The 13,813-nt window shown below is 42.9% G+C and overlaps 1 protein-coding gene across 2 annotated transcripts in view; it reads right to left on the bottom strand.

Moving 5' to 3' along the window:
* MYO10 (myosin X) overlaps positions 1-13,813 on the bottom strand; it is a 159,558-nt gene that overhangs the window by 100,755 nt on the left and 44,990 nt on the right. The window contains exon 1 of one of the 2 annotated variants that reach the window (XM_061346704.1): positions 3,470-3,625. The exons of the other annotated variant lie outside the window; for it this stretch is intronic. The gene's annotated coding sequence lies outside the window, so the exon portion shown is untranslated. Of the gene's footprint in view, positions 1-3,469; positions 3,626-13,813 lie in introns of those variants that run through there. 2 annotated transcript variants of the gene reach the window in all.

Here is a 13,813-nt window from a genome sequence, read left to right as displayed (position 1 = left end):
TGAAGCCCACATCCTTCCTGTCATTGCCCCAGGAACTACTCCATGTCAGTTTTTCATAGGGTTACTTGCCCACTCCTACGGTGATGCCCACAAAAATCCCCACGTCCCAACAACAACTCCAGAGGACTCAGCTTGAATGTTCAAGACATCAGTCTCCTAAGGCATCTTTTTGCTTATGGTCACTGACCCCACAGCAGAGACATGAGTGCAGCCCACCAAAATACACAGGACTGTACAGAGAAACATCCACTTAAAAATACCAATTTCTTTCTGTTCTCTGCTGTTGGTCTGAACTGAGGATCATCATTTGTGCTTCCCTCATGTTTAGAAGTTAAAAGAATGCAATAAATCTTACAAAACGTCTTTATACATGAGTCCAAGCAGAAAAAAGAGGCCTTGGGCTCACATTACAAGCAGTGGAATGCAGCTTTCCAGGGAGAAAAATAAATCAAGACAAGCCCAAGGACCCAGAAATTAAAAACAAAAATAAAAATATAGTAGTTCACTGTTTATTCTTGGAGAGATCTACTGTCTGAGCAGATACTTAACATACAGGACAAGGATGCTCTCTTATAAATCAAAAGCAATTTAAGACCAAATGTAAAGCAGATTAACTACCGACATTTTAAATTCTACAGTTAATCATGACAAGAGTGTGACCCAAGTAATTTTTTTGTCTGATAATTTACTATTTCTCTGTAACAGCTGACCTTAGACATCCATTCCCTTGTCACAAAACCATCTTTCAGGCAACAAGATATACCAGGGCCCAAGGCTTGCTTTGGTGCCACATAATTTAATCTTTTTCAAAGCAACAAAAAACCCAAAACAAACAAACAAAAAACCCAAACAAAACGTTACCTATTAAACTATGGAGGAAAATGAAATAATTTTATGTAAGACATTTACTGATGTAAAAAAAAAATACTACCAACTAAACTGATAGCGTTACTACTGTGACTAACACTGGTCTTCAAGCAAATACCCCATACACATATCAACTAAGAATCAGCTTATTTCCCACTTGTTTTGTAAAATTCCTACCCATTTACCCTGGGAATCACACCATTCCCTAGGCCCCCTTCATAGTTAGATCTTAATCTTGACCTCTAGTGCAAAATGCCCACTTTGCACATTATTGTATACACAAAATCAATTCAGCAACACCCAACCCATAAATTTCCTCTATTTTATCTTTACTTTCTGCTCATTTGGGTTCCCACCATTTTCAGTCTTTGTTCTTTCTCCTGTCAATCAAACCAGTTCCAAACCCTTCCTCTCAGTCCCCCTAATTCTTTTCAGACCTGTTGGGGACTGGGACATCTGGGTCAGGAGCTACTCCCAGGCTCTAGTGCTGGGAGCCCATCTGGGTGCCTTTCCCCATCCTCTCCCCCACCTCCAGCAGCTACAGCACCAGTGATGGCTTGCAGCATCTCCCCTGAATGGCTTTCTTACTACAACTTTCAGGCTGTCACACTCATGCAGAATACCCTTCTTTGCTCCCATGCTCTGCAGCATGGGGAAGCACACTGCCAGGATGGCAATCCTAGTCATCACAGCAGCAGATCTTAGCAAAATCCAGTAAATCACACCTCTTTGTTGTTTCCCTGTGCACTGACCACTATCAATAACCTTGATCTTGTCTGATCAAGACTTCTCACCTAACGCCTATTCCACAAGAGGTATTTCAAGACAGTTTATTCCACATACCAACCTGTTTCTGTTGGTAGACAAGCTCTACCATCAAGTAGGAACAGGCTTCCAATTACAGGTTCAGTGCTCATGACCCTTCAATTGGACTAGCCTACACAGACAATAAGGAAATTTAATTCAAATCAGACACATCAATTTTACCCAGATTATACTATAGTAAGCCTCTAGGCAGTCCTTGCTAATTCTGACAAGTAAAAATAGAAGTGCATCTTTTACTTTCTCTGCAAGCAGCCTTGTATGACTTACAGTTATACATCACCTGAAGACACCACAAAGCTAAATTTTTAAGAAGCCTTCCTACAAATATGGTGACTATAGCATTGCAGAAAACATGAAACTTTCCCAGTATGTCACCAGCACTTGCTTCACGACAGCAAAGTGCTCCTTTCTCTTCATGAAGCAGAAAATGGAGGGGTTGCAGCTGCCCAGGCTCTTCCAGAATGCTGGACTGAGTGGAGCAGCCCATGGGCAGGACACAGGAGGCGTAAACCATGATGGGCATTCAGCTCCCTGCCAGGTAGAGGCTGGGTCTCACCAGCTTTGCCCACACAGCAAGGCAAGGGAAGAGACCTCCAACCTGGACTGCGAGATGAAGCAGACAGCAGATTCTGGTACATAGGAGAGGAACTGAAGAAGCTCTGGGCCCATATTCCCTATGGGTTCAATCCTCCACCTGGGACACCCCATCAAAGGCACCCCCAAGTCAGTGTTACTGTAGGCAGCACCCAGTAAACAGGTGTAAAGGCAATACTCCGTTTTGCATTATAACCTTAACTATCTCCAGGGACAAGAGGGGTGAGGACTGATGGCTTCATCTTCTCAGAAGGAAGACAAAAATACTAAAAACCCTCACAAAACCTCCCTCACCCCTTATCCACCATTTGCCATACCATGGAAAGTGCATCTACGGACAATGTCAGGCACCAAAAGATTATCTTGACTGACAAAGTCAGTTAGAGCTCAAGAGAGACTCTCAATTTCAAACTCATATTTATCCAATGACTCATGTTAAGATAAACAGTTACTATCTGCAACTGAATGAACAAGACTGAATTTGAACGAAATACCCTGCTATCAAGAACTGGAATAACTGTCCAATAAGCAGCTTACAAATCATAGCAGCTTTTCAGGCATGAAACAATCTCAACAGGGGTTTTTTTGTCTTTATAAAAGAACAAAGAACAGTGTTGCAGGTAGTTGACTGGACTGCCTCTGAGTCTAGAACAGGAGCACCCTGTGTGCAGTGCTGCAGTAATGAAATGAGAGGTAATGCTTATGTGGGAGCTGGAGCTCTGAGGGGCCATTCCTGCAGAGCAAGCCTTGTCCTGAATGAAAGCTCACCAGAGAAGGAGATATTCCCATGATGCCCTGTGGGATGCCAAACAAAACCTGAGCAACCCTGTTGAGAGCCTTTTGGCCACATTCCTCTATCTTCCTCTAAGCCCAGCACCTATGAAGCAACCATGCCCACGGCCTGCAGGTGCAGATGGTGCCCAAACCCTGCAGAGAGGCACACACAGAGGGACCAGGGGGCTGCCCAGGGAGCTGCTGCTGGACAGGAAACTCTTTTGGGGAAGGTCTGTGGCACTTATCACCACCACACTATTACCCAAACTAAGGAGGCTTTGCCACAGCATCAGCTATAAAGGCTGAAATGTCCTTGCAGCACCACGGTGCAAGTTGGTCCTCAGCAAGGGCACTGCAAAGGGCTGGGGGAAAAGAAAAAGGAAACAGAGCCAAAAGAAAGGGTTTTTACATAGAAGCAGATGGTCTTGCTGGCAAATTTCAGTACTCTGAGGCAACACAGGACTTAGGTTTCCATCACTCCTCCTGCCAGGTAACATCCAGCCCCTCTGCTCCAGTCAGTCACAGGCAGACACAGCAATTTTAGCTCCAGCTTCATGGTTCGGTCACCCAGTGCTGGCTGGGTGTTGAGCATTCCATCAGGCTACAGCGCTGGGGCTTGCCATGAGCTAACCAACACGGCCAGGAGCCAGGCTGGAGAAGGGCTGGTGGGAGGAGCCCATGGCTATCAGCCACAGGAGCTAGAGTGCTCCTAAAGTAATGTCCACTCAGGGGGACCTCAGAGATCTTGATACCCACGTCTACCAACATCCTGAAAGCCATTACTGACAGAAGCTTGAGCAATAATCTGCAAAGACCTGGATCCCTCACACCTTCTCCTGCACACCTTAGGCCACTGGCAAGAGAGCAAAGCATGGTTCTACTCCAGGACTTTCCACCACCAACTCTGCCTCTTGTGTTCCCACTACAAATCTCCCCTATTTGCTTTCATTTCTCCTCCCTATCCCTCCTTTATCTCCTGGCACGCTCCCTTGCCCACCACTGGTGGTGTTTTGAAATTATCTTTGAGGGACTCACTTCCCAGATCATTTGAGGCCACTCTGATGAACATTCAGATAGGGTTCTACTATCATCTTTGCTTGTTTAAAACCCCCAGTATTTTATTTTTAGGTTTTTTTTGCCTTTATGTTGCAAGGATAAAAATATCTGAATACAAGAGATCAGTATAAAGCTCTGTATGAGTTTACAGGGATTATAGAATAATAGCATATTTCATGTTGGAAAGGACCCATAAGGATCATGCACCCCAAATCTGTGCTCTTCTGAGGACTACCTAAACTAAACTATATGACTAGCAACATTGTCCAGATGCTCCTTTAACTCTGGCAGGTTTGGTGCCGTGACTACTTCACTGGAGAGCCTGTTTCCAGTGACCGAACAGCCGCTCAGTGAAAAACCTTTTCCTAATGTCCGAACTTCCCCTGACGCAGCTTCATTCCATTTCCGATCCTGAAAGCGTAAGTCCCAACTGAAGTAGGAACCCTAGCTTGAACACCAGTCCCTCGCCTACTCTTGTCTCATTTTTTAAAGAACCAGGGGAGCTCTTCATTAAGGCAGTGTTTCCTACCTGCTGTTCCTGCAGCTTGCCTGCAGTGTGAGGTTTTGATACAGTTATACTGCTGGCAAGACAGCCAAGACATTTTATTTACAGCTCAAAGCTTCTTCACTGAAGTAGTCTTTTAATGAGGTAACTATCTATTAAAATCCCCTTTCCCCAAAAGTTGTAGGTGGGTAATGGTAATTGTCCTAATGGAGGGGTAAGAGGTAGAAAAGGGAGGAACTGAAGCCCCGAGTACAGTAAGCTCCTAAGGACATCTATTTATGAAAACAAAAATATACATGATGACACGTAACACGCCATAGAGAATGCTCAAAGCAGAATTATGGGCAGGTGAGCACAAAACCCTGGACATTTCCTGAACCCCAAGCATACAGTACAGTTTCCATGGTAGCTTTTTAAACAAGACTATGCTGTTTCAAAGATAGTTTTTATCATGTGTGCTGATCTCAGAACAATTTATCGGCCTTTCAGTAAAGGGCTACCTGAGGAGAAACAGTAGGGACACTCCCTCTGTCACTACAGCCATTAATTCAGCTAACCAGCAACTGGGAATGTTTCCAGCTCTGACTGAAAGTAACTGGAAGATGACCTTAAAACAGGGGGAAGGAGTGATTTTCCTTACCTACACATCTGGTTCTGACACGCAGAGGTAAACTTATAATGTAGGCAGCAACAGACCAGCCCTCAGCAGGCCTCCAAAGCTGCCTTTCAACCTACCCAAGTCAGCGCTGGGACCCACAACACCACCACTTCCCCTGCCTGAGAATGCACCCCAAATATCAACAAAATTTTTTGGCCAACATGGAAGCACTGTCAGATTGAAACTGCAGGCAGTTTATCCACACTCAGGATTAGCCAGTGCTCTTTGTGTGGCACACGGAACCTGCATGAGCATTGGCAGGAGTACCATAGTCTAGGGAAAGAAGATGTTTTAGCCATATTTCATAGCCTAGGCTGGAGCTGAATCTCACCTGGCTCCATACAGCACAAGTATGGTTACCTTCAATCAAAGTGTGTGTGAACCAGGACCCCAGTACATGCAGTCCAGAGACATGGAACAGTCCATATATGGAACTAGCCTGTGTGCATCATTCACTCAGCTTCACTTCAGATCTCCCTTGCACCAGCAGGAAAGTTTACTACAGCCCACGGCAGTGCAAAAAGGGAACAAGAAGGCCATGACAGAAGGTTTCGTGCAGCATGCTGGAAGGATTCACTGGCTTTACCACAACACAACAGAGGTTAATAGAAGCAGCTCAGCTTCAGCTCTGCACCAAGGTAAATCTTTCTAAAGGCTGAGACACTGAACCTCAACATCCTTGTCTGCAGTGCTGTCTCTGTGAATAGATAGGGCTGTGCTGCTTTTCCCTGCCTATCCTGCGTGAACTTGGTGTGTCTCACACTTCTATTTCTCCCAGAAGATGGGGAGCTGGCTGTAAACCAGATTTGCAGCTTCAGTGTAGAAATAAAGAGCAGTTGTCCCAGCTACCATATGCTGGATAGGAACCTGCCAGCGTATTATTATTGCAGGGATGCCTGCCCAAGTCCGCAAATCCTTTGAAATAATAATTCTGCAATAAACCCTCCTGAAGGGCACTACTCTCGCATGCCCTGCTAGCAGGACCGTGACGAAGGACTCTGTCTTCAGAGGGAAGGAGGCAAGGCACCCTGCCTTCCTGCCAGCAAACCACCACTGGCCGCTGCACTAACCGTGTGGACAGCATCCACCCATCCCAGGAGGGCTGGGGTTCCTTCTGATGTTACCATTGCTCAGGAGACTTGGCAGAAATAGTACAACAGGTGAAAGGGAGCAAAAAAGCTGGGATAATTCAAAATTTCTATACAGCAAGCAAAAAGTTCGGGGTTCTTTAATAGTATATCCTGACAGGTCACTTATTCAAGGAGGTTTCATCATCAGAAAGAAGCATAAATACTATTTTCAGAGAGCACAAAGCCATCTTATTTTAAAGTCTCGGGGAGTATATTTTGCCCTTAAGAGTCTTGTTTTTCTCCAGGACTAGTGTGTGTTAGACAACAGCAGCAGGCTACAACAACCAACCATTGGCAGCTCCTGGAGAAGCACTGCTGGTCAGTTAGTATTGCTAACACACCTCAGCCTGCTGCAGCTGGGCTTTGTTTCTCTCTCTTCAACCCCAAGGTTGTCCTAAAATGCTACCAAGGCATTTTGGTAGCTGTGGCACAAAGCAAAGGTTACAGCTGCCAGGCACTCGGGGCTCTCATGTCTGCATGGTACTCTCACAAGGTGCCCACCGACATGTCTCATTAGGCTGAACTGCCACAGAGAGCCACAGTCGTTGTCAGTGAGGAAATCTGAAACTTCTTAGGCTGGTGTAATTGGGACTGGCTCTGCTCCCCCTTCCCCAGAACTGTTAGCTGCAGCAGGAGGAGAGCTTGCTGCAAGAAAGTACAAAACAGGTTTGGGCAAGCATGAAACAAAGCTGCATGTATCTCAAGATAGCAGCTGAGGCGGTTAAGCATCTTTCATTACAACCGTGAAACCCACATCCACGCCCTGAAAGCCCAACCAGCTCAAGTCAGAGGGTTCTGATGGACACATGCCAGCCTTCAGCAAGTCGGAGGAGCCAAACTGCTACTGACAATCTATGGTGTCTTCAGGTTTTCCTGTTGGAACTCCAGGGTTTTTTTTCAGCTCTTTTGTTCACTTTCTAGGCGGGACACCACAAAATGAAGTTTTCCAGACCTCCTCGCTCTGGTTTAAGATCAACAAAACCAGTTGAATGTTGCACAGTCATTCTATCATCATGAAATCATGGTGAAGAGAAAGGGAATTAGGGCAGTAAACAGAAGAGAGGGGGAAAAAAAAAAAACACACCAAAACCAGACATATCCAACACATAAATAAATGACCCTACTGTACCTTCTTTTGCAAAGGTGCAGAAATGAGGAGGATGGCAGACTTTAAATGTGTAAACTCACTGAAATTTCAGATTTTTTGTGTATTTGTCTGGACTGCAAACCCACATGCATCTTTAATTTGTAAGGAAATACTGTAGTGGGTATGAATGGATACTTATCCCCAGTCCAAAATCATTACATCTATACTGGGGAAAAGAGAAGCTGATTAGTTACAAGCAGCAGACCACAGTTGTCTTAATTGCACTGAACAGGAGCATTAGTCAGACTGATTACATAGTCAGACACTAATCACTTACGTTCTCTCAAATGCATGCTAGTAAATTTGATTATTACTCAAATAGAGTATACATTGTTCAGTATGTCAGAGTGAGCTCTTTCTTTGATTTAAAGCTTTTTAGGAAAAAAAAAGCTACCTCTTTGCTATAAAGTTTTACAGTATCTGGCACAAAGACAAAGACCTCTTGGAGATACTGAAGTACCAATATGAAAACACGCCTACATTTTAATATGTCTGGTTTTGGGGAAAACAATCTTACATTCTTTTCCTTGGTTCTATTAGAAGGAGCATGAATACATATACCAGCCCCAGGAGCCATAAGAATTCACAGAACAGCCTAAAAAAAAAAAAAGCTTTTCTTCTGTCTGTATTAGAGTTACAAGAAGTTCCAATTTTTACACCTTTGAGATAACAATGCATGAATTACTGCTCGATTTCTGTTACCGTGCAAGTAAGAATCTCTTTTCATTAAACTTGTGAAAAGCCTGTGGATGTTAAATACAAAACCTTAAAGTTTTTTAAAAAAGGACTGGTAGAAGGTTTGAATATGCCCAGTCTTGGTCATACTTCTGCAGTGACTTCTTTTAAAGCAAAAAGCAAGTAAATGTCACTGCTAGAACTTGTTGAGGAGACTGGAGCACCATCAGTCATTGCAAGGCATGAATTTACAGGTATGGGCAGATGAAGTGGTCAAAAGATGTAATATCTTTCAAAGCCACGTCATAAGCCTCATTGTATGGTACGGATATTGCTTTGATACGTGTGAGAACATGCATTATATACAGATAAGGAACAGAACTTGCTCTTGGCTGTGAAAGTTTGACAGAGCTGTTCTATAAGTTACTCCCATAAAATCAACATATAAACTAGTTGGTCTGCATTTGAACTATGAACCTCCTGCCTGTATGTGTATGTTGGAGAAACCCAATTACGATTGATTCCCATGATACAAGCAGCAAGCAATTCATAGCACCTTCCCCCTGCCCACCACCTCCTCCTCAAATACAGACAGTGCTTCTTCAGTAGTCATGTCAGAATTATAAAGGAGACAGACAAGAAAGCTGTCTTATATTCAGAGAATTACTTGGCAGCTTTACATATAATTTTAACATTTATAGACCTGGAAAGAAAAACCCAACCTTTCCATGCAAAGAAAAATACACCAGTATTTTTCTGGCTCTGTAAGGATACTGTTGTTTGCTTTTGAATTTACTTTGACAAACCTCAAGCACATGAAGCTGTAAAAGCTCTGGTTTATATTCTCTAAAATGAGGGTTAGATATAAGTTCAACAGGAAATACAGTGAGATTACCCTCACATGTTACTAAAAACCAATTAGAAGAAATAGATTAAAATCAGACCACCTTTTCTGATTGCTTGCATGGAAGGAAAGGTTGTGAAGGGTATATGGACTGCCAACCTTGCGTATTAGTGAATAGTGCTGCCCTCTATTTAACCTTCCCAGGCTACTCTTAACTACCCAAACAGGTCTATTTTACTGTGTTTTCTGATAAATATGTCTTACAATGCAGCTTCAGAGATCAGTGAGGAAGACTCATTACCAGCTGATGGGTATATTTATGCAAACCTGTTGCAGTACATCAAACATGCTATAATTCTGAAAAACTTATCCTACAGAACAAACGGCATCAGATTAGAAGAAAAAGGATGCATGAAGTAACCATTTTGTTTAGCTAGCCAGGGCCTCAGTTAATGTCACCTTACCCTGTATTTCCCCAATGTGATTCAAGCAATTTCTCTGCTCTCTTCTGTCTCACCTGTGTATGCTTCAGAACTGAGATTCAGGCTTAGAGTCAAAATCCAGTTACTTAATTCCACACATAAACTCTCTCTTGCTCTGAGAACATGATGATTTCTGTTATATGTAGCTTCAACCTGGCAGATTAAATCAGAAGTTTCTAGAAACAGGGGCATGTTTCCATTCTACAGCCTCAAGTTATTAAGCTAGAGAGACCATTACTGATCTTTTAATCTGAGCAGCCGTGTAACATAGAAAATACATACCTAAATTCTTTTTTTATTTAGCAAAGTCTTAGCTCTGAATTACTTAAAATCTTTCTCCTTCCCTTTAAAACATTTACTACCCTCTGTTTGGATACTGCCTTTTGTTAGGCACAATACTGACTTAAACTAGTAGCAGAAACTTTTCTGCAGGCACAGGCATGTCTTGTACAAGATTTATGGCTCCCAACTCTCATATGACTGATATTTAAAAGCCTGAGCTTAGGGATGTTCTGTGTGGTACGCAACCTCACTTGTCCTCATCCCAGAGCCATTAAACCCAGGCACCAATAATGTACCATAGTATACACTGCAGCGAAATCCACTATCAGTGATGTAGAATGTAAAGATCATAGGATGGACATGCATGGACAATTACATAAAGCTGGTCGTACAGAGCTAATACAGAGTTCAAGTGCGGCCATAGGAGTACAGTTCTGCTTACTATCAAGGCAATCACAAACACAGCCTCAGCAGTAAAGAAAGACTTTCAGTAAGCTGCAAATGACCAAAGTACCTCCGCAGGCACAGCAGTGCAAAACTGGCTCCCTCTACACCAACACCTGCAGCATTGGTGCACTCCAAAAAAGGCAGAGTCTCTTCTCAAAACTCAAGTGCTCTGGATTGAAGGAGACTTGTGCTTTCAAGTAAGTGTTCAGGCTCACCTCAGGTACAACAGAAAGGTGGAAAAGGAAATAATTTTCATCCCATTAGTAGGGCTTCCACACAAATATCTCCAACAAGTATTTTATTTGGAGTCACTGTATTGCCACAAACACTACACAAGGTATGATACTGAGGTGTAACAAGCCAATTCAACAGAGGGTCATACTTCCCATTAAACGAGAAAGCAATAGCAATCAGAGTTGCAATCCCAACTATCATCTCAACAGTTGATAAAAATAAGTAAGATGACACGACAAATCAGTCATGCAGTATGGAGCTGACTCACCACCAGGTGATTCATAACTAAGCCAACTGCAAAATATGAAAAATGCTGTGATCCTACAAAAAAAAAAGCTTTAACATTTGTACTGCAAGCTCTTTCACTGTCAAAACACACAGCTGCACACCAGCACTAAACCCAGATTTTTACACCATGACAGAATGTATAAGAAGTGTTTAAACTGCAAAAGAGATTATTTCCTGAAAGAGCCCACTGAATATATTCTTTCCTTTCAGCTTAATAGAACTCTTACAGTAAAACTAAATAAAAGATCCATTATTTAGCTGTCATTCTGCATTACCACAGCTTCACATACAAACTTTATACTGGTATCTTCACACATTTTTCTGTGAACATCCACATGGACAAACAAGATACAGGTGACCAGACAAAGCATGCAAAGACCTCTAACAGTCAGCTGTTCCACAGAAGTTCAGCACCAGTGAGGAATGACCCAATGCCTCATTTAGATCAAGACAGGTAGGTACAAAAAAAATCATACGTTTCTGGTATGGTTTGAAAATTTATCTCTATTAAGTTACTCCCATGAGGCCCCAGTATAGTAAAGAATATAAAAACTACTGTTATATTAGAAGTGTCCAATTCTGGAATTCACTCATCTGAAAAGCTCAGTTAACCCAACAAATCTGCTGATACGGCCATCATAAAACCTTGCATGCCTAGCAGATGCAGTGAAAACACACATTCTTGTGCTTCTATGCATAAATACTACTATCGTATGGGGAGGGAAAAAAAAAAAACAAAAACAAAAAACAACACCCCACAGGAGCATACCTTTAGAATGGCCGTAACTGCACGGGCATAAATGTGAGTTTCCAATCTAGTAAATTAAAGACAATCCCCATAATTTTGCTTTAGCTAGATCCCTCTGCAGCTAAAAATTTCAGAGAAGGAAATGGATTGAAAAAGAGAAGGAAGGCTTAAACTCAGGTGCAGAAAAGTTAAGCACAAATCTCAATATGAAATACTGAGCAATTGTAAGCTGCAAGGAAAAGCCCTACAATCCCTAAAACCAAGCTATGCAGGTTCCCATTGTTATCTAAATTAGAGCACCTGATTTCAATTACCATTATTTACAGGTTTTGATTTAAATGATCTGCCCAAGACCAAAATCAGTATCCTCACTGGATGTTGCACAAACAGAGAATTTCCATCCTACCACGAGCCCATGTCCATCAAAACACTGTTTCACATTCCCAGGTAGGGAGACACAACACACATAATTCAGGTATCAGAGAACGAAGCCTGTTGGTGATGGGAACGTTTAACCTAGACTGGTAGGATGCACTCATGGAGAGAACAAGTCAAAGAAAGCACATGCCAGGCACACCTCATCAACTGGATTAAGTCAGATGACAAAGTTGGAAAAGCACTCATTTTGATCCCCTCTATCTCTTCCAGCTCATAGCAAGGTAACTCAAGCACCCAGATATATTGGGTTCCTGACAGAGTGTACGCAAGCACTAGTCTCCAAAACAATCCACTTGTCAACACCAGAAGCTTTTCCTGTTAAAGACAGGTCTGCACTAGATCCTGCTGATGCAGCCCTGTGAATCATGAATACGAGAGTTTTCCTAGCAGATGACCTTGACCTCAGCATGATTACACCAATGGTGATTTTTCAGTGAATTTCCTTCTGCTCACAGGGCTACTGGGGTTACTTGTTTCAGGGTTAGCAGGCAGTCCCCACAGCTGGGAAGTACAAGCGCATCTGCCAAACTTTTTCCAGGCCCCTTGGAGCACAGTTCAATCCAATTGAAACATGAACAAAAGTAATACAACTCAAAAACTATTCCCTTGGTGCTGTGGGCTCCAGCATTCCAAAGGTCTCTACTACGCTCTACTACAGTGCCAATAACTGATATAAAACCCTTTCCAACGAAGTTGTTTCAGCTATTAGTGAAATCACTTGACCTTTTTCCACGTGCACCTGAGATGCTTGGACCTAAGTGGGATTTTTCTGCCCAGTTGCAAAGGAAATGAGAATGGCTTTGCCCCCACAAAATTCATCACTTAACTGCAAGCATGTTCTTCTGCTGAGACAACTGCACCACTGCAACCAAGCTACTCTGCTACACCAGCTAAAGTTACAGCAGCATCTATGCCCAGGCAGATATTTTCATTTTGACTTTGCACAAACCACTTCCTAGAAAGTGAAAGATAAAACTTCTGTGAAGAAAAGGAGGGCTGAGGGCTCTGATATCAAAATAAAACACTAATGTCAGACTTCACATCACTGTAGCCAAAACATTCATAGCCACAATCTGGCTTACAGATATGCCTGTGGTGCTCAGCAGTTACTCTGTAAAACATCCCTCCAAAGGAGGTACTTGCATTTGCCAGCAGCTGTCATTTCATCAGAGAACCAAAGAAACAAGTATATCTCCTCAGACATGAAGACCCTCTGCACAGAGGAACAAGAACACGGACGTGTGTTTGCCTATCTGATTTGGTGAGAAAGACAAAATCATTTCCAAGCAATAATGTCAAATATGAATTAGTATGCAAAGCCTCATCAACTTGATGATCTGAAAGATATTTTGAACCATAAAAGAGACACCCCCCTGAAGCATGGCACCACAAGAAGATGCCTCAAATATGATACTGACCACACAGAAGGCAGGTTTCATAGTTCAAGGTATCGAAGCATGCACACAGCAAACTGACACACAGGAAGGATGTGGACAGGCTCTCAAGACACAAGGGAGTTTTAAACGTTAGTAAGACACTGCCATCTCTGGATAAAGATAACAGAAGATAAAGCCGCTGAGACAAGTCCAAGCACGCACACCCCACAGCTGCTGCTCGATCATAGGGTGAAAAAGCACATTCAGATCAGCAACCAGGAAGTGGGAAGAGGCAGTAAGAAACACAGATTCTGGCTACTCCAGCAGCCACACTCCACAAACTCATATCAGATACACAGCTTTCACCCTGGCTAGATCCAACCCGCAGGGATGACAATGACAGTCTCTCTGGCTAAACCCAACACACACACGTGGAAACACAG

This window comes from Neopsephotus bourkii, unplaced genomic scaffold (genome assembly GCF_033783945.1).
Source record: "Neopsephotus bourkii isolate Nb327-2 ecotype Australia unplaced genomic scaffold, CSIRO-AGI_Nbou_v1 NB_272, whole genome shotgun sequence".
Taxonomy (NCBI): Eukaryota; Metazoa; Chordata; class Aves; order Psittaciformes; family Psittacidae; genus Neopsephotus; species Neopsephotus bourkii.
The sequence above is the reverse complement of the archived record's forward strand: the minus strand, read 5'-3'. Positions and strand labels throughout refer to the sequence as shown.